At 47.2% G+C, this 21196-nt stretch overlaps 1 long non-coding RNA gene across 1 annotated transcript; it reads right to left on the reverse strand.

Annotated features, from left to right (window-relative positions):
• Positions 1-8131: 8131 nt before the first annotated feature.
• LOC134735900 (uncharacterized) lies at positions 8132-19661 on the reverse strand. Its single transcript, XR_010119482.1, has 2 exons — positions 18600-19661; positions 8132-10190 (listed from the first exon to the last, which is right to left on the reverse strand). It is a non-coding gene; the product is annotated as an uncharacterized lncRNA (long non-coding RNA).
• Positions 19662-21196: the final 1535 nt, after the last annotated feature.

Raw genomic sequence — 21196 nt, forward strand, 5'->3', positions numbered from 1 at the left:
CTTGGTGGGACCAGCAAGTTTCAGGAATTCATTCCCAGAAACAGTGGCTCCTCCTGCCCCGACTTCCTCAGCCACCCCCAACACACCCATTTCCACCTTGTGTTCCAACGCCTCCCTTTTATGTGAACGATTCAGAGAAAGATAAAGTTGATTATGTGATTCTCAAAGCAGAGGGAGCTGTGGCCAAGAAGAATGCAGTGTCTCACGGCCACACCAAAGGATTTTTCCTACCTGGAAATTACGAGGTCTTTCTTCTTCCTGAGCTTACCATGCCCTTGTTTCCCAGAGGCCTAAATCAAGGGAGCAGGTGTGTTTCCAATCACTCATTCACCAGCTGTGAGCAGGGCATACAACCAGTGGTAAGTCAGACAAAACTTAGTGCCTGCATGGAGCATCCAGTGCTCAGAAGAGTCCAGTGCGCTGAAGAGGGACACGGATTTTCTGTAAATAAAGAGGATAATATCCTAATGTGATCAATGTGGAGAAAGTCAGGTGGTGTGATTAAGAATGAGTAGGAGCGGCTGGGCGCAGTGGCTCATGCCTGTAATCCCAGCACTTTGGGAGGCCGAGGTGGGTGGATCACCTGAGGTCAGGATTTCGAGACCAGCCTGGCCAACATGGTGAAACGCCATCTCTACTAAAAATAGAAAAATTAGCCGGGCGTGGTGGCGGGCGCCTGTAATCCCAGCTACTCGGGAGGCTGAGGCAGGAGAATTGCTTGAACTTGGGAGGCGGAGGTTGCAGTGAGCCAAGGTCGTGCCACTTCACTCCAGCCTGAGTGACACAGCAAGACTCCATCTTAAAAAAAAAAAAAAAAAAAAAGGATGAGTAGGGGCCAGGCATGGTGGCTCACGCCTATAATCCCAGCATGTTGGGAGGCTAAGGCAGGAGGATCGCTTGAGCCTAGGATTTTGAGAGCAGCCTGGGCAACATAGTGAGACCTTGCCTCTACAAAAAAATAGAAAAAATTAGCTGGGGGTGATGGTTCGGGCCTGTGGTCCAAGCTGCTCGGGAGGCTGAGATGGCAGGAGCACTTTAGCCCAGGAGGTTGAGACTGCAGTGAGCTATGACAACACCACTGCACTCCAGCCTGGGAAACTCAACGAGATCCTGTCTCCAAATAAACATGTTCATCACCTTAAAAAGAACCTCAAGGCCATTAGCCCTTCCTCTCTTAAGCTCTTGGCAGTCACCATTCTACTTGCCAGCTCCATGGATTTGCCTCTTCTGGACATTTCACACACATGGAATCATATAATATGTGGCTTTTGTGTCTGTTGCAGGTACCAGTACTTCATTTTTTTTTTTTTTTTTTTGAGACAGAGTCTCACTGTCGCCCAGGTTGGAGTGCAATGGCACGATCCTGGCTCACTGCAACCTCTGCCTCCCAAGTTCAAGCGATTCTCCTGCCTCGGCCTCCGGAGTAGCTGGGATTACAGGCGTGCGCCACCACGCCCAGCTAATTTTGTGTATTTAGTAGAGACAGGGTTTCACCATGTTAGCCAGGCTGATCTCGAACTCCCGACCTCAGGTAATCCGCCCACCTCCCACTCCCAAAGTGCTGGGATTACAGGCATGAGCCACCGCGCCCAGCCATACTTCATTTCTTTTTATGGCTGGGTAATACCTCATTGTGCAGACAGCTCATATTTTGTTCATCATTGGCCCAGTGGTTGTTTCCCCTTCTAGCTATTATCTCACTCATTCTTTTTTTTTTTTTTTTGAGACGGAGTCTCACTCTGTCGCCAGGCTGGAGTGCAGTGGCGTGATCTCGGCTCACTGCAACCTCCGCCTCCTTGGTTCAAGTGATTCTCCTGCCTCAGCCTCCCCAGTAGCTGGGACTGCAGGCACCCACCACCACGCCCGGCTAATTTTTGTATTTTTAGTAGAGACAGGGTTTCACCATGTTGGCCAGGATGGTCTCGATTTCTTGACCTTGTGATCCACCCGCCCTTGGCCTCCCAAAGTGCTAGGATTACAGGCATGAGCCACTGCGCCTGGCCCTCCCATTCATTCTTTTCTTTTTTCTTTTTTCTTTTTCTTTTTTTTTTTTTTAAGACAAGGTCTTGCTCTGTCACCCAGGCTGGAGTGCAGTGGTAGATCACAGCTCACTGCAGCCTCGATCTCCTGGGCTTAAATGATCCTCCCACCTTAGCCTCCTGAGTAGCTGGGACTCCAAGAGGGCACCATTACACTCGGCTAATTTTTTTTTTTCAATAGATACAGGCTTTCACCATGTTGCCAGGCTGGTCTTGAGCTCCTGAGCTCAAGCAATCCTCTTGCCTTGGCTTCTCAAAGTGCTGGGATTACAGGCGTAAGCCACCACACCTGGCCCACACAGTGCTTGAATAATTATTCTGGCAGTGTCTCACACGTCCCCAAAAATATGGAGTTTTAGGGAAAGTTCACGTTTGGCAAATGAATGACTTTTGTTGCTGAATGAAGACTAATGTTGGATTTCTAAATACTGGCAAGCTTTGCACTCTGAGGGAATTTTTGCCTTTCTTTTTTTGAGATGGAGCCCTGCTCTGTCACCAGGCTGGAATGCAGTGGCAAAATCTTGGCTCACTGCAACCTCTGCCTCCCGGGCTCAAACCATCTTTCCACGTCAGCCTCTTGAGTAGCTGGGACCACAGGTGCACACCAAAACATCTGGCTAAGTTTTGTATTTTTTGTAGAGACAGGGTCTCACTTATGTTGCCCAGGCTAGTCTCGAACTCCTGGACCGAAGCCATCTACCCACCTCAGCCTCCCAAAGTGCTGGGATTACAGACATGAGCCACCATGCCCGGCCTGAATTTTTGTCTTGTAAGAGATGATCTTGCACCATCAAAAAAGGTTAAAGGATGTTCAGTCTATTCTGTCAAGAAGGCAGGAGAATACATAGTACGGTTCATAAGACTAAAATTTTAAAATTCTTTATCGAAGGGATTTTGTTTCCTTGGGTGTCCACAGCACCTTTTATGGTGTGATAATGAAGGATTGTTCCTAAGCACCTGGTACGTGCCAGGCTCTGTGCTAAGGGTTTCAAGGGTAAATACTTCACTGAATGCTCTCAATGATTCTGCTCCATTTGAACCGTACTTTGCAATGAGATTCAGAGAGGTTAAGGGACCTACTTAAGGTAACACAGCTGGTAAGAAGCAGCTCTGGTTTAGGAAGGCAGGACTTCCAGCTTCCAGCTTCTATGCCTTCCCCACTGCCTCACACTGTCACACTCAATGGCTGACTCCTCATCTATGCGTTGACAAAGCCCTGGTGCCTCCAGAAAGCTGGCCTGGAGTGGAGAGTTAAGTGTTGGGAGCCTTCCCTCCTGAATGCCACATTTCTCTCCACGTGGCATGGAGTGGCACCAAAGCTTTTTTTTTCTTTAAGACAGAGTCTACTCTGTCTGACACAGTGGTTCACGCCTGTAATCCCAGCACTTTGGGAGGCCAAGACAGGTGAATCACGTTAGGCCAGGAGTTCAAGACCAGCTTGGCCAACGTGGTGAAACCTCATCTCTACTAAAAATACAAAAATTAGCCAGGCATGGTGGTGCATGCCTGTAGTTCCAGCTACTCAGGAGGCTGAGGCAGGAGAATTGCTTGAGCCCAGAAGGTGGAGGTTGTAGTAAGCTGAGATCATGCCACTGCGCTCCAGCCTGGGTGACAGAGCAAGACTCAGTCTCACGGCCGGGCGCGGTGGCTCACGCTTGTAATCCCAGCACTTTGGGAGGCCGAGGTGGGTGGATCACGAGGTTAGGAGATCGAGACCACGGTGAAACCCCGTCTCTACTAAAAATACAAAAAAAAATTAGCCAAGCGTGGTGGCGGGCACCTGTAGTCCCAGCTACTCGGGAGGCTGAGGCAGGAATGGCGTGAACCCGGGAGGCGGAGCTTGCAGTGAGCCGAGATTGCGCCACTGCACTCCAGCCTGGGCGACAGAGCAAGACTCCGTCTCAAAACAAAACAAAACAAAACAAAAAAAAACAAAGATGCTCAGTTCCCTGATATAAAATTGTGTAGTATTTGCGCATAACTCACACATATCCTCCTGTGTACTTTAAATGATCTTTAAATGATCTCTAGATTACTTATAAATGTAAATGCTATGTAAGTAATTGTAGTTTAAATAGTTTAAAACAATATGCTACATTGTTTTAAATTTTTTTTTTTTTTTTTTTTTTTTTTTTTTTTGAGACAGAGTCTTGCTCTGTCGCCCAGGCTGGAGTGCAGTGGTGTGATCTCAGCTCACTGCAAGCTCCGCCTCCCAGGTTCACGCCATTCTCCTGCCTCAGCCTCCCGAGTAGCTGGGACTACAGGAGCCCACCACCAGGCCTGGCTAATTTTTTATATTTTTAGTACAGACAGGGTTTCACCATGTTAGCCAGGATGGTCCCGATCTCCTGACCTCCTGATCCGCCTGCCTCAGCCTCCCAAGTAGCTGGGATTACAGGCGCCCCCCACCACACCCAGCTAATTTTTGTATTTTTAGTAGAGACAGGGTTTCACTATGTGTTGGCCAGGCTGGTCTTGAACTCCTGATCTCAAGTGATCCCCCTGCCTTGGCCTCCCAAAGTGCTATGATTACAGGCATGAGCCACCGCACTCAGCCGTGTTGGCTTTTAAAAATATTTTTTCTTTGAGACTGGTTGAAGTCGAAGGCCTGAAACCCGTGGATATGGAGGGCCAGCTGAGTCTGCTGTTTAAGCCACCTGGTGACCTGAAATGATATTTTGTTACAGAAACCTGAACAGACTAACACAACCTTTGTTAGATGATGATTTGAGAATATTTTCTTCCATTCCCTTAGTTGTTTTTTCACTTACTTTCCATTTCCTTTGAAGCACAAAAGTTTTTCATTTTGATGAAGTCCAATGTATCTATTTTTTCCTTTTCGGTTTCTTGTGCTTTTTGTTGCATTGCTTTGTAATAAGAAAAAAAAAAAAAAGGGAACATTTTATGAAAAAAAAAAAACAGGCCCAGACATACTGCAGCCTATTCATGCAGTGCCATTCCTGTCCGCGGGGAGCAAACACTCAGTCAGCATTCCCATGGGGCTGACTCCTCCGTTGTCTTTCTCTGGCCTTTTTCCAGGTTGCGGGAGAAGTCTTTCATGTTCTGATGAGCCAGATGGCACAACAAACAGCTTTGAATTTAAGTGGGGTGAGTCATCACTTAAATGTACTTAGAAATTCTAAAATTAGTCCAGTGTAAGCCATTTCTGCTTTCTGTTTTCAGTTTCTCTGACTGGCTGTGCCAACAGTGTTTGCTGACTGTAGAGCAAACCCCAACACTGGCAGATGGTGGTTGTGCTGCTTGAAGTGGAGATCAGCAAACCCTGCCCAATCTAGAAAAACGTGTACCATATGTGTTTGTAATAACAAAACATCGGGGAAACCTAGACATCCACCAGTAGGGAACTGGTTAAATTATGATACATGTAAACCAGAATAATAACAGCCAAATATATTGAGGGTAGAGAGTTGAATATGTTAAGCAGGAAAAACTTTTTGTCTATCCTCTTTGGTTCAGTACCTGGGATCTGCAAATTAAAGTAACAAAAGACAGATTAGGCCGGGCGCAGTGGCTCACGCCTGTAATCCCAGCACTTTGGGAGGCCGAGGCGGGCGGATCACGAGGTCAGGAGATCGAGACCATCCTGGCTAACACAGTGAAACCCCATCTCTACTAAAAATACAAAAAATTAGCCGGGCGTGGTGGTGGCCGCCTGTAGTCCCAGCTACTCGGGAGGCTGAGGCAGGAGAATGGCTTGAACCCAGGAGGCGGAGCTTGCAGTGAGCTGAGATTGCACCACTGCACTCCAGCCTGGGCAACAGAGTGAGACTCCGTTTCAAAAAAAAAAGAAAAAAAAAAAGAAAAAAAAAGACAGATTAACAGGAGAAAAAGCATATAATTTTTGTTAATATTTACATGCATGAGAATTTATAGAAAAGAAGTAAAACTCAAAGAAATGGTTAGATTCAGGCTTATATAACTTTTTTTTTCGGACACAGAGTCTTGCTCTGTTGCCCAGGCTACAGTGCAGTGGTGTGATCTCGGCTCACTGCAACCTCTGCCTCCCGTGCTCAAGCCATTCTCCTGCCTCAGCCTCCTGAGTAGCTGGGACTACAGGCACCGCCAACACGCCTGGCTAATTTTTGTATTTCTAGTAGAGACAGGGTTTCGCCATGTTGGCCAGGCTGGTCTCAAACTCCTGACCTCAGATGATCCATCCCCCTTGGGCTCCCAAAGTGCTGGGATTACAGGTGTGAACCACTGCGCCTGACCTTATATAGCATTTTAACAAAGGAAATAAGGTTTGGGTTTCAAGCAATGATAAATTGTAGGAAAGTGACCAGGAAATGGGAGAACTAATGGAAGATAAGGGCTAATATAGTAAGGTTGGCTTATGCAAATTAATATCTTAGTTTATGTATCGAGTGGCCAGGTGCAGTGGCTTATGCCTGTAATCCTAGCAGTTTGGGAGGCCAAGGCAGGAGGATGGCTTGAGTTCAGGAGTTTGAGACCAGCCTATGCAACAAAGTGAGACCCCTGTCTCTACAAAAAATTTAAAAATTAGCCAGGCGTGGTGGTATGCACCTGTAGTCCCAGCTACTCAGGGGGCTGAGGTTGGAGGATCACTTGAGCCCAGGAGATTGAGGCTGCAGTGAGCCAAGACCACATCATTGTACTCCAGCCTGGGTGAGAGATTGAGACCCTGTCTCAAAAAAAAAAAAAAAAAAAAAATTTGGTTAATGTTTTGAGGTCACATCGCCAAACTATTAGTTATGTTTGTTATATTAATCATGTAATATATAAAACTGATATATAATATTAGTTATATGATAAATGAGTTATAATAACTTATGCAAATTAGAGTGTGTGATAACTCACACTGAGTTATAATAACTCATTTATATTTTTGTATTATTATAATAACTCATTTCTTAAGCATTTACTGTGAGCCAGGCATTGCCTAGGCTTGGCAGTGGAGACCCGATGGGATGGGATGGTGGGTTCTGCCCTCCCGAAGCATCTCCTTTAATGCTGTGAGTCAGAAACCCAGTTGCAATGGTAATGAATGTGTAATTAAGGGCAGTGTGTATCCTTGGTAGGAAGGAGCGGGGCTCAGGACCTTTGCACTTGCTGTGCATGCTCTGTTCCAAAGTGTCCTCTTAAAGGTCTTCCCTGACCATGAAGCTCAGGAGCCCCTCTTCCTGGTGCATCTTTCTTTCTAGGCTGATCCTCTCCTGACATGCTATTTTATATCCACGTGTCATTGCTGGTGTCTGCTCCCTGTTGTCTAACAGCCTCTAAGAGGCTGACCACTCATAGGATTCTATTACCTCTGCATGCTCAGTGCTGAGAGCCTCCTTGGCTCATGGGAGTCAGTTAATATTTAGAGAATGAATGGATGTCTGGCAAGGTAGGTGGGCTGAGACCAGGCTGGATGGGCAGGGTGGGGAACCCAAAGTTGTGCCCACTGTCCAAGTCACACAGTTTCTGTCCCCTTTTTTTCTTTTCTTTTTTTTCTTTTTTTTTTTTTTGAGATAAAGTCTCACTCTGTCGCCCAGGCCAGAGGGCAGTGGCGTGATCTAAGTTCACTGCAACCTCCACCTCCCTGACTCAAGTGATTCTCCTGCCTCAGCCTCCTGAGTGGTTAGGATTGCAGGCACCTGCCACCACACCTGGCTAATTTTTGTATTTTTAGTAGAGATGAGGTTTCACCATGTTGGCCAGGCTGGTCTTAAACTTCTGACCTCAGGTTATCTGCCCACCTCCGCCTCCCAAAGTGCTGGGATTACAGACATGAGCCACCGCGCCCAGCCTACAGAACTGTTAAGCAGCTCAAACATGATCAGAGCCTGAGGACCCCCTGAAGGGCACCCTGCACAGGCTAGTTTTCTGCCAATGGCCTCCATGGACCTTCTGGTCCATTTCAGAGTGGTGCACAGCCCTTCCTGACTGCACGCGTGCCCTTTCTGGAAAGGAAGGCTTGTTGCCGCCACCCCCAGATTGTCAGAGCCCACTGGGTCCGCAGTCCAAGTGTTACAGGAAAGGGGTCCTGATCCAGACCCCCAGAGAGGGTTCTTGGATCTCGTGCAAGAAAGAATTCAGGGCGAGTCCATAGAGTAAAGTGAAAGCAAGTTTATTAGGAAAGTGAAGGAATAAAAGAATGGCTACTCCTTAGACAGAGCAGCCCCGAGGGCTGCTGGTTGTCCATTTTTATGGTTATTTCTTGATGATATGCTAAACAAGGGGTGGGTTATTCATGCCTCCCCCTTTTAGACCATATAGGGTAACTTCCTGATGTTGCCATGGCATTTGTAAACTGTCACGGTGCTGGTGGGAGTGTAGCAGTGTGAATGACCAGAGGTCACTCTTTTTGCTATTTTGGTTTTGGTGGGTTTTGGCCGGCTCCTTTACTGCAACCTGTTTTATCAGCAAGGTCTTTATGACCTGTATTTTGTGCTGATCTCCTATCTCATCCTGTGACTTAGAATGCCTTCACCATCTGGGAATGCAGCCCAGTAGGTCTCAGCCTCATTTTACCCAGCTCCTGTTTAAGATGGAGTTGCTCTGGTTCACACACTCTGACACAAGCTCGTCTCATGATCAAATCCTGGGATCACATCTGGCCCGTGGTAGCCATCAGTAAGTACCTGGTGAATGGGTGATCTGCAGTGAGAGGAGTGAGCTGAGGACAGCCGCCTTCTGGGCTTCTGAGGGATTTGATTTACTCTCCCATGGCTCTCCTTTCTCACGAGGACAAATCCAAAGTCCTTTCAGTAGCCTACAGGGCCTCCATGGTCCACACCCCGCTCCATCGCTGCTCGCGCCTCTCTCCCTGCACTGGCGCCTCCATCATGCCAGGCTGCTCCCGCCGGCTGCAGGCTCTCTGCTGGCCCATTCCTCCTGCCGTACACCCTCCCCTCCCAGTTTGTCCTTACAGCTTCCTCTCTCAGTCAGCTGCTTCTCAGTGAGCCCTTCCCTGATCACATTGTTTAAGGTTGTAAACTAACTGCCCTGCTCACCACATACACACACACATGCACGCATGCACATATATGTACACACAGGTACGCACACACACCCTATTCCCCTTCTGTGCTTTCTCCATAGCACCTACGCCCCCCAGTAGACTATGTATCTGGCTTTTGTATTTCCTTACTGTCTCTCTCCCCCAGGAGAATGAAAGCTCTATGCAGGCTGATGGTTGTGTGTGTTTGTTTTTAAATCTCTTCATCCCAGCGCCTATAACAGCACATAGAACAAATATACACTTATTGTATGAATGAATAATCAAATGAAAAATGTTACTTGCTAATAAAAATAATGTCACTGTTACTACTAGTATTACAAATGCTAGTTGTGGCCTGAGCAGTGGCTCACGCCTGTAATCCCAGCACTTTGGGAGGCCGAGACAGAAGGATCACTTGAGGCCAGGAGTTTGAGACCAGCCTGGGCAACATAGTGAAACCCTGTATCTACAAAAAATTAATAAAATTAGCTGGGCGTGGTGGTCCAGCTACTCGGGAGGCTGAGGCAGGAGGATCACTCGGACTCGGAGGTTAGGTAGAGGCTGCAGTGAGCCAAGATCACGCTACTGCACTCCAGCCTGCCCAAGAGAGCGAGACTGTCTCAAAAAAACAAAAAGCAACCTACAAAACAGCTAGTTGTTGTGTTATTAGTCATTTAGAAACATTCTATTACTTCATCTTACACAATTGTTATCAAAGGCCCCTGAAGCAAAATCTGGAAAAAGGTGTGCTCACTGTTGTCTGTGATGGGCTGTATCTGCCATCTAGTGGCTCTCTCTAGTAACTGCAAGCCGCATAAGCGCCGGTTCTAACATTGATGCTGCGGGGTGAGATGTCAACCAGCAATCCAGCCGTCTAGCCACACGTCAGTCTCAACACTTGTACTAGCATCTCTTGTGAGAATGCAAATTGGCACAATCCTTTTAAAGGGAAATTTGGCAATACCTAACAAAACTGCATATGCACTTACCTTTCTAACCGACAATCACTCTTCCAGGTATCTACGCTGAAATTACAGCTTCAGCAATACCAAAATACATAGGCACCAGGTTAGGCACTGCATCATTGTTTGTAATTTCAAATGTTTGGATGCTCCCTGCGTGTTCATATCTGAGAGCACGGCTGTGTAAACTATGGCACGTTCACACAATGAAGTTCTGTACAACTAGAAAAAAAGAAGAGAAAGACCTCTGTGAGCTGACACGGAGTAACCTGTGGACATATTGCTAAGCGAAAAACAGCAAAGTCCAAAAGAATATCCATAGTGACTACTCTTTTTTTTTTTTGAGATGGAGTCTCGCTCTGTTGCCTAGGCTGGAGTGCAGTGGTGAGATCTCGGCTCACTGCAACCTCTGCCTCCCAGGGTCAAGCAATCCTTGTGCCTCAGCATCTTAAGTAGCTGGGATTACAGGCGTGTGCCACCATGCCCAGCAAAATTTTGTATTTTTAGTAGAGACAGAGTTTCACCATGTTGGCCAGTCTGGTCTTGAACTCCTGACCTCAGGTGATCCACCCACCTCGGCCTCCCAAAGTGCTGGGATTACAGGTGTGAGCCACCGTGGCAGGCCCATAGTATCTACTCTTCATGCAAGAAAGAAGGACATAGAAGAAAATACATTTGTATCTGCTTGTTTGTGAAACACAAAAAGTACAGGAGGAATAAAGCAGAAACCAAAGAGACTGGTTACTTCCACTGGCTGTATGGGAGGAAGGTGGGAAGGAGGGAATGGTACAGGGAGCAGGAATGAGGAAAGAGACACTTCTCTGGATGTATCTCTCCCTGACTCTTAGGCTAATCATGATACTTCACATAACTTCACATATCCAAAAGGAACCCAAAATGAAATACAAACACTTACAAATGAACCTAACAAATAACAAATGAAATGAGACCCCATCTCTACAAAAAAATAAAAATAAAATAGCCAGGCACGGTGTTGCACACCTGTAGTTCCAGCTACTCAGGAGGCCGAGGTGAGAGGATAGCTTGAGCCTGGGAGGTCAAGGCTGCAGTGAACTATAATCATACCTCTGCACCCCAGCATGGGCAACAGCGCAAGACACTGTCTCTAAAAAACACGCAAAACTACAAATAATAACAAATAAGTAACACAACCACCTGAAGGGGCCAGGGAAGGAAAAACTCATTAAGTAACTCTGATTTTTTTTTGTTTGTTTTTTGTTTTGAAACTGAGTCTCGCTCTGTCACCCAGGCTGGAGTGCAGTGGCATGATCTCGGCTGACTGCAACCTCCACCTTTTGGGTTCAAGTGATTGTCCCATCTCAGCGTCCTGAGTATCTGGGATTACAGGTGCATGCCACCATGCCCGGCTAATTTTTGTGTTTTTAGTAGAGATGGGGTTTCACCATGTTGGTCAGGCTGGTCTTGAACTCTGACCTCAAGTGATCTGCCCCTCCTTGGCCTCCCAACATGCTGGGATTACAGGCGTGAGCCACCATGCCCAGCCACACTAAGTAACTTGGGAAGATAACATCATGACTGGATACTGTGAGGCTCAAGATGAAATGAGCTGTCCCCAAATGTGCAATCTAGTTAATACATATGTTCTTAATGGGCTATGGGTTTGCAACTCTTTATGTGTGTACTAGAATTGAACACTGTAGTAGGATTGCTATAAAGAAATACCTGAGACTGGGTAATTTGTAAAGAAAAGAGGTTTAATTGGCTCACAGTTCTGCAGGCTGTAAAGGAAGCATGGTGCTGGCATTTGCTGGGCTTCTAGGAAGGCCTCAGGAAACTTACAATCATGGTGGAAGGCAAAGGGGGGGTAGCTACATCACATGGCCAGAGGAGGAGCAAGGGGGTGAGGGGAGGTGCCACACGCTTTTAAACAACCAGATCTCACAAGAACTCGCTGTCATGAGAACAGCACCAAGGGGATGGTGCTAAACCATTCATGAGAAGTCCACCCCCATGATCCAATCACCTCTCACCATGCCCTACCTCCAACACGGGGGATTACACTTCGACATGAGATAGCAGCACGGACATAGATCCAAACTATATCAAACATATAAGTAAATATAGATCATGAAAGCCAGGTTTCCTGCTGTTGGGGAAAGAAGCTGTAAAGAAGGGGAAGGAGGATGGCTGGAATGAACCTGAAGTGTCTTCCTAGAATTGGAGAGGTCAGCATAGAATCATGGTATCTCACATTCATACACCCAGACAGATGCAGAACCATAGCTGCGTTCGAGGAGAGGCTTCATACGCCCATTTATATTTCCTACAAGATGGCCTAAGAGCAACAGCAGCCCAATAGCAACAAGCACACCCAGTAACCAGGTCCTGGCTTCTAAACACCACCCTCCAAGAAAAGGAACCTGGCCCCTTGGGGAAGTGGCTGATTCCAGGATGAAGGCAAGCAATGAACCAGATGAGCATGGAGCATCTTGGGTTGCCAGAAAGTAACGAATTGCTCAGAAGAGGAAGGAGCTTGCTCACAGAACACAAGTGCCAACCCGAAGGGGCTCCTAATGCCAAAGGTGGTAAGGTTGAAGCCAGAAAATAACAAAAATATCAGATGTTAATAGAATAAAATAAACACCCGTAAGTCCATACTGAAATCCATCCATCAATCAACAGTGAAGGAACAGCTCTTCCTTACAGCAGAATTCCAATCAATAAAAAATGTAGAAGGAGAGGAAAATTGAAATCGCCAATAGGCAAGCACCAAACCCTGCGGAAATAATTGTTGCAGCCAAGGCCCAGCAATGCATGCTCAGCTTAGTGGGTGGAAGGCTAAGGAGGCAGGATTGGTGCAAATTCAAGGTAGTTCCCCTAATGCATTTATTAACAACAAGGGGGAAAATACCCTTGCAGAGCAGACACCCATCATAACCCAGTGAACACCAGTATCGTCCAATGAGCACAGCTAATGTCCACTGTGAGGGGCACAAACACAACAGGAACCCCTGGTCCAAGGCACTGAGAAGGCCACCACAGCGCTTCCGCAGCATCACTGCCACACATGTGCAACCGTGTTCCCATCATGAGAAAACACCCTGCCATTCTACCGAATAGCCGATTGCTGTTCTTCATTGTACAATTGAGTGTTGAACCACAAGTGTTTGAACTGCGGGTCCACCTATGCTCAGATTTTCTTCCTTCTCCACCACACCTGAGACAGCAAGACCACCCCTCCTCTTCCTCTCCCTCCTCAGCCAACTCAATGTGAAGATGACGAAGACAAAGACCTTTATGATGATCCACATCCAGTTTGTGAATAGTAAATGTATTTTTTTCTTCTTTGATTGATGAATAATTTTTTTCTCTAGCTTTTTTTTTTTTTTTTTTTTTTGAGACAGAGTCTCGCTCTGTCGCCCAGGCTGGAGTGCAGTGGCGCAATCTCGGCTCACTGCAAGCTCCGCCTCCCGGGTTCACGCCATTCTCCTGCCTCAGCCTCTCCGAGTAGCTGGGACTACAGGCGCCCGCCACCACGCCCGGCTAATTTTTTGTATTTTTAGTAGAGACAGGGTTTCACCGTGGTCTCGATCTCCTGACCTTGTGATCCGCCCGCCTCGGCCTCCCAAAGTGCTGGGATTACAAGCGTGAGCCACCGCGCCCGGCCTCTCTAGCTTACTTTATTGTAAGAATACTGTATATGATCCGTATAATATACAAAATATTTATTAATCAACTGTTTATGTTATCAGTAAGGCAGTCAGTAGTGGGCTACTAGTAGTTATGTTTTTGGGGAGTCCAATGTTAAACATGGGGCCAGCATAGTGGCTCACGCTTATAACCCCAGCACTTTGGGATGCTGAGGTGGGAGGATCACTTGAACCTAGGCGTTTAAAACTCGCTTGGGCAACATAATGAGACCCTGTTTCTACAAAAAATTTTGAAGAAGTAGCTGGGCATGGTGGTGCATGCCTGTAGTCCCAGCTACTCAGGAAACTGAGGTGGGAGGATCATTTCAGCCCAGTAGGTTGAGGCTGCCATGAGCTGAGATCACACCACAGCATTCCAGCTTGGGTAACAGAGCAAGACCCTGTCTCAGAAACAACAAAAACCAAATGTTAAACATGGTGGCCGGGCGTGGTGGCTCACGCCTGTAATCCTAGCACTTTGGGAAGCCAAGGAGGGTGGATTGCCTGAGCTCAGGAGTTTGAGGCCAGCCTGTGTAACACAGTGAAACCCCATCTCTACCAAAAAATACAAAAATTAGCCGGGCGTGGTGGTGCATGCCTGTAATCCCAGCTACTTGGGAGGCTGAGGTAAGAGAATTGCTTGAACCCGGGAGGCAGAGGTTGTAGTAAGATGAGATTGCGCCACTGAACTCTAGCCTGAATGACAGAGTAATCTACGACTGTCTCCAAAACAAAAACAAAAACGAATGTTAAACATGGGTTTTTGACAGCATGGGGCTAGGGGTACCCTTAACTTCTGTGTTGCTCAAGGGTCCACTGTACCAAACAACTGATCGCTATCAAGGTCATAAAAGATGAGGGAAGACTGAGGACTGTTCCAGGCTGGAGGAGACTGAGGAGGGATAAGTCAATGCATTCTGGGTGCTGGTTCCGGAACAGAAAGAGCACATTCATGGAGTGAATTTTATTCATGAAGGAAATTCAAATAAAATTGTTAACAGTGCTGTACCAATATCACATTTCTTGGTTTTCACGACTGTACTGCAATTGTGTAGGATGTTAAGTTCAGAGACAGCTGGGTGAGAGGGGCACAGGAACTCTGCACTATTGTAACCTTTCTGTAAGTCTGACAGCTTTTAAAACTCGGCCGGGAGCGGTGGCTCACGCCTGTAATCCTAGCCCTTTGAGAGGCCAAGGCAGGTGGATCGCCTGAGGTCAGGAGTTCGAGACCAGCCTGACCAATATGGTGAAACCCTGTTTCTACAAAAAATACAAAAACTAGCCGGGTGTGATGGCATGTGCCTGTAATCCCAGCTACTTGGGAGGCTGAGACAGGAGAATCCTTGAACCTGGGAGGAGCAGGTTGCAGTGAGCTGAGATTGAGCCACTGCACTCCAGCCTGGGAGACAGAGCCAGACTCTGACTCAAAAGCAAACAAACAAACAAACAAACAAACAAAAAACAACAACAAAAATTAAAACTTTATATTGAGTACCTGTTATATGCCAAGCCCTGTCCTAGATGCTGAGAATATGGCAATAAACACAATACACACCATCCCTGTAAAAGACAAGAGAGGCCGGGTGCGGTGGCTCATGCCTGTAATCCCAGCACTTTAGGAGGCGGAAGTGGGCAGATCACTTGAGGTCAGGGGTTCAAGACCAGCCTGGCCAACATAGCGAAACCTTGTCTCTACTACAAATATAAAAATTAGCCGGGCGTGGTGGTGCACACTCGTAATCCCAGCTACTCAGGAGGCTGAGGCAGGAGAATCACTTGAACCCAGGAGGCGGAGATTGCAGTGAGCTGAGATGGCGCCACTGCACTCCAGCCTGGGCAACAGAGTGAGACTGTCTCAAAAAAAAAAAAAAAAAAAAAAGAGAAAACCATTGTTCATGCTCTCACACTCACCACATTCTACCTCTGGTTACTATAATGTATATGTGTGTGTCAGTGGGGGTGTTTACTACACATCAAGCAATTCCCCAGCGGACACCAGCTGGGGGTTCTCCAATTCAATTCTGACACTACCTACCTGGAGATAGCATCAGATCCCACAGGATGAAGACTCAGTCCCCAAGACTGCCCCCCACTTCAGGCAACACCCACAAGTCCCAGGCTGAATCTCTAACCAACCAGGTAGAGATTGAGAGTTTTCATGACCTGCTTCTCTGGCTTGATTCATTTGCTACCGTGGCTCACAGAACTCAGGGAGACACTCGTCATGTTTTTTTGTTTGCTTGTTTGAGATGGAGTCTTGCTCTGTTGCCCAGGCTGGAGTGCAGTGGTGCAATCTCGGCTCACTGCAACCTCTGCCTCTCGGGTTCAAGTGATTCTCCTGCCTCGGCCTCCCGAGTAGCTGGGACTACAGGCACCTGCCACCACACCCGGCTAATTTTTTGTATTTTTAGTAGAGACAGGGTTTCACTGTGTTAGCCAGGATGGTCTCGGTCTCCTGACCTCGTGATCCGCCCGCCTTGGCCTCCCAAAGTGCTGGGATTTTTTTGTATTTTTAGTAGAGACGGGGTTTCACCATGTTGGCCAGGATGTTCTCAATCTCTTGACCTCGTGATCCGCCCGCCTTGGCCTCCCGAAGTGCTGGGATTACAGGAGTGAGCCACCGTGCCCGGCCGCCATGTTTTTTTATTGTAAAGGATATTGCAAGGGATACAGATGATCAGCCAGCCGGAAGAGGTACACAGCGCATAGCGAGGGGGAAGAGGTGCAGAGCCTCCATGTCCTCCTCAGGAGCGCCACCTTCCAGGAACCTCCAGATGCTCAGCTATCCAGAGGTTCCTCATACTCTGTCCCTTGGGTTTTTATGGAGGCTTTATTACATAGGCATTATTGATTACATCCCTGGTCAATGGTGATCAACTCAACCTTCAGCCCCTCTCTCCTCCCCGGAGGCTGAAGGGTGGGACTGAAAGGTCCAACCCTCCAATTACAGATTTTTTAAACTGTGATTAAAAAATCACAGGTTATTCCATCCTGAGGCTGTCCAAGTGCCCTTAGCCACCAGACATCACTTTGGAAATTCCAAGGGGTTTAGGAGTTGGATGCCAGGACATGGGGAGGGATGAAGACCAAATATTTATTTCTGATTATGAATTATAATGTCACAGTCCCTGTCTATGGGGAGAAGGCAGAAACAAGAAACGGGTTAACAGAAAGCATAATGTCCCATAGTAATAGGTGCTGCAAAAAGAAAAAAAAAGAAAAAGAAAAAGAAAAAAAGAAAGTCGGAGGATGTGATAGGAGAGATGGGAGGGGCCCCATTAGCTGGGCAGCCAGGGAGAGCCACCCTGAGGGGTGACCTCTGAGCAAAGACCACAGTCACAAGCCTAGTAGCCAGCAATGTAGTATCTGGAGGAAACACGCCAAGGAAGGAAGCCTGTGCAAAGTCCCTGAGGCAGAAATGAGCTTGGCACATGCAGTTGGGAGGGGACTATTCACAGAGCTAGGAAGGGACCAGGACCTGTGGGCACCTGCAGGCCAAGGGGGTGGGATTAAACACCACTGTGAGCACAGTGGGAAACTACAAAGGGTTTAAATCCATTGTGCTACATCCCCCATTATAATTATTTGCATATTATGGGTACTTATGGTTTTTATCTCTCTCATTAGAATATATTAGAATATAATGTGAAATTTCATTGTAAAATGTTGGCCACTGTAATAGTTCGTTCTCATGCTGCTATAAAGAAGTACCCAAAACTGGGTAATTTATAAAGGAAAGCAGTTTAATTGACTCACAATTCCACAGGGCTGGGGAGGCCTCAGGAAACTTACAATCAAGGCAGAAGGGGAAGCAAACACATCCGTCTTCACATGGTGGCAGCAAGGAGGAGCATGGCAGAAATGCAGAGCAAAGGGGAGAAAAGCCCTCACGAAACCATCAGGTCTCATGAGAACGCAGTCAATATCATGAGAACAGCCCTGGGGAAGCACCCCCAGGACTCAGTCACTTCCCACAAGGTCTGTCCCCCAACACGTGGGGATTACAATTTAAGATGAGATTTGGGTGGGGACACAGAGCCAGACTCTATCAGCCTCTAATTCAAACTTTCAAAAAAATTACCGTGGGCTGAAGTGCACTTACTCCATGATGCAGAAATTGTACTTCTGGGCATTTATCCCAGAGTCATGAAGACTCGTGTCCACACGAGAGCCTGTGCGTGATTCTCCATAGCAGCTGTTTATAATACCAAAGCTTTTTGAAACAACCCACATGTCTCTCCATAAGGGGATGGTTTAACAAAGTGGGACCTGTGGTACTCAGTGACAGAAAGGCTTGAACTCACGGTGTGGGTAACAACCAGGATGGACCTCAAGGGAGTTAGGCTAAGTGAAAAGAGCCCCTCTCAAAACATCGCAGACTGTATGATTCCACTTGTAGAACACTCTCAAAACAAAATTACAGAGATGGAGATTAGTGGTTCCAGGAGTTAGGGATGGTGGGGGAAGGCAGCTTGGTGCACAGAAATCCCTGTGGTGACAGGACATTTCTGTATCTTTTTTTCCTTCTTTGTTTTTACATAAAGATTGTTTTTAAAAAAATTTTTTTGAGACAGGGTCTCACTCTGTTGCCCAGGCTGGAGTGCAGTGGTGCAATCTCAGCTCACTGCAGCCTCGACCTCCCAGGCTCGAGCAATCCTCCTGCACAGCTTCCTGAATAGCTAGGACTACAGGTGCAAGCCATCATGCCCAGATAATTTTTGTGTTTTTTGTAGAGACGGGGTCTCACTATGTTACCCAGGCTGGTCTCAAACTCCTGGGCTCAAATGATCTTCCCACCTAGGCCTCCCAAAGTGCTGGGAGGTGTGCCCCACCGCGCCCAGCCCTTCTGTATCTTGTTGTTGGTGGTGATTACCCGAATCCATGTGGGGGATAAAACGGCCCAGAGCTCTGCAAGCACACGTTGCTCCATGTCAACTCCCTGGTTTTGGGATTGACTTACCTAAGATGCAACCACAGGAGGAAACTGGGTGAAGAGCACACGGGACCTCTCGGTGCCACCTTTGCAACTTCCTGTGAACCTATTATTATTTCAAAAGAAAAAGTTAAGAAAAATTACTGTGGGCCAAACATGGTATGGGCAGGGGAGGTTTAGTGTCTGAGCCAATAGTTCATAGCCTCTGCTTTCGAGGGACTAGGCGTTCTCATTCTTGATCTATGGCTGCTGTTTCTTTGGTCTCATTTCCCTGGCTCAGAGACCCAGTGACTAGGTCAAAGGGCAAGGTGGACGTGTCAGCTGTGGTATCAGAAGTGGCAGATGGAAACATTTTGTGTGTTTGTGTGTGTATGCATGATGTATTCATTTTTAATTGCTGTGTAAAAACTTTGCCATAAGTGTAGTGGCTTACAACAACGCCCACTCATCACACATTTTTTGTGGGTCAGAAGTATACGTAAGGCTGGCGGGGTCTCTGCTTAGGGTCCCACCAGGCAGAAATCAGGTATCGGTCGTGGCTGCTCTACCATCTGAGCCTCAGGCTCCCTCTTCCAAGCCACTGGTTGTTGGTGGAATTCATTTCTACAGCTGTAGGACTGAAGTCCACGCTTTCTTCCCAGCTGTTGTCTGGGCTCTCTTTCGGGTCCTAGCGGCCACCTTCATGTCCCTGTCCCTACCATGGAACCCCCGTGGTCTCACGATACCGCAGCTTCCATCTTCAGGCCACCAGGGAAGTCTTGTGGCTACTATGGGGTCTTATGTAAGACAATGTCATCGTCTTCACAGCTCCCACCACACTCAAGGGAAAGATTACAAAAGGTGAGTGCCAGCCAGGGGCAGTGGCTCACGCCTGTAATCCCAGCACTTTGGGAGGCCGAGGCGGGTGGATCATCTGAGGTCAGGAGTTTGAGACCAGCCTGACCGACATGGAGAAACCCCGTCTCTACTAAAAATACAAAATTAGCCGGGTGTGGTGGCGCATGCCTGTAATCCCAGCTGTTCCGGGGGCTGAGGCAGACGAATCGCTTGAACCGGGGAGGAGGAAGTTGCGGTGAGCCAAGATTGTGCCATTGCACTCCAGCCTGGGCAACAAGAGCGAAACTCCATCTCAAAAACAAGAACAAACAAAAAACCCCCTAAAAACCAAAAGGTGAGTGCCTCTTGGGACCATCTTAGAATTTAGCCCACCACCTGCATCCAGGTTCATGAACAAGGCCCTGTGCAGTGGCTATGTCCCCTGTCTAATGCTCAATTTTTTGTTAGCACCAGCACGATGCCTCCATCGCCTCATGCTGGAGCAGCCTCTTTGCAGCTGGGTCCCATTCCTGGTATTCACACCCGTGAGTGACTTGTTTCCACCCAGTAGAGCATGGCAGAGCTGATGTCCATGGCTCCCATGATGACATCACATTGTGAGGCCCCTGTTGTGTTAGTGACTCGCTCTAGAATCTTACTCTCCTTATTGGCTTTGAAGATGCAAAATGCCATGAGTCCGACAGCTGCAAGGGAATGCATTCTGCAGACAGTCTGAGCTGTCAACCTGCTCTGATAAACACTTTAGGATTTAGGCAACTACAGTGATCAGCAGTTATCATTTATGTATCAACTTCTCTTTCTATTTTTCATTTTCTTTTCTTTTTTAAATTTTTAAATTTTTTTTTTTTTTTTTTTGAGATGGAGTCTCACTCTGTTGCTCAGGTTGGAGGACAGTGACATCGTCTCAGCTCACTGCAACCTCCACCTCCCTGGTCAAGTGATTCTCCTGGCTTAGCCTCCCGAGTAGCTGGGACTACAGATGCACACTACCATGCTCAGCTAATTTTTGGATTTTTAGTAGAGACAGGGTTTCATCACGTTGGCCAGGCTGGTCTTGAACTCCTGACCTCAGGTGATCCACCCACCTCCGCTTCCCAAAGTGCTGGGATTACAGGCATGAGCCACAGCACCTGGTCTTATTTTTTTTGAGACAGGGTCTTACTCTGTCACCCAGTCTGGACTGCAGTGGTGGTATCACGGCTCACTGCAGCCTCTACTTCCCAGGCTCAAGTAATCCTCCCACCTCAGCCTCCCTCGTACCTGAGACCACAGGCACGCACCCCCATGCTCGACCAGTTTTTTTTGTTTGCTCGTTTTTGTTTTGTTTTTTCTTTTCTTTTTATTTTTTTAGAACTTTTTCTCCCAAGGCTCCATTATCCAGACTATTCTGTATATTTTGTGTAGAGTTAGGGTATCACCATGTTGCCCAGGAGTGTTTTGAACTCCCAGACTCAAGGGATACTCCTGCCTCCGTCTCCCAAAGTGCTGGGATTACAGGCATAAGACACCGCGCCAGGCCTCAATTTCTCTTTTTAAGCCACAGGGTGTGGTAACAGAATTTGAGTTTATGCTGTAACAGCAGAGTTGAGTAACTTTAAGATATGGCTCCAAAAATGACATCTAATGCATTTTAGCATGAAAATATTGCATGAAATTGACTGGATTGAAAAAACACTATTTTCTAGGCAAAACTGTGGTCTGCACAGTGTGTATTAAGCTAGGCCAAAGACATGGAGGATACCATTTTTGAGGAATTGTTAAATCCAAATGTACAACAGATTTTGTTC

Source organism: Symphalangus syndactylus, chromosome 24 (genome assembly GCF_028878055.3).
Source record: "Symphalangus syndactylus isolate Jambi chromosome 24, NHGRI_mSymSyn1-v2.1_pri, whole genome shotgun sequence".
In the NCBI taxonomy this organism is placed as follows: Eukaryota; Metazoa; Chordata; class Mammalia; order Primates; family Hylobatidae; genus Symphalangus; species Symphalangus syndactylus.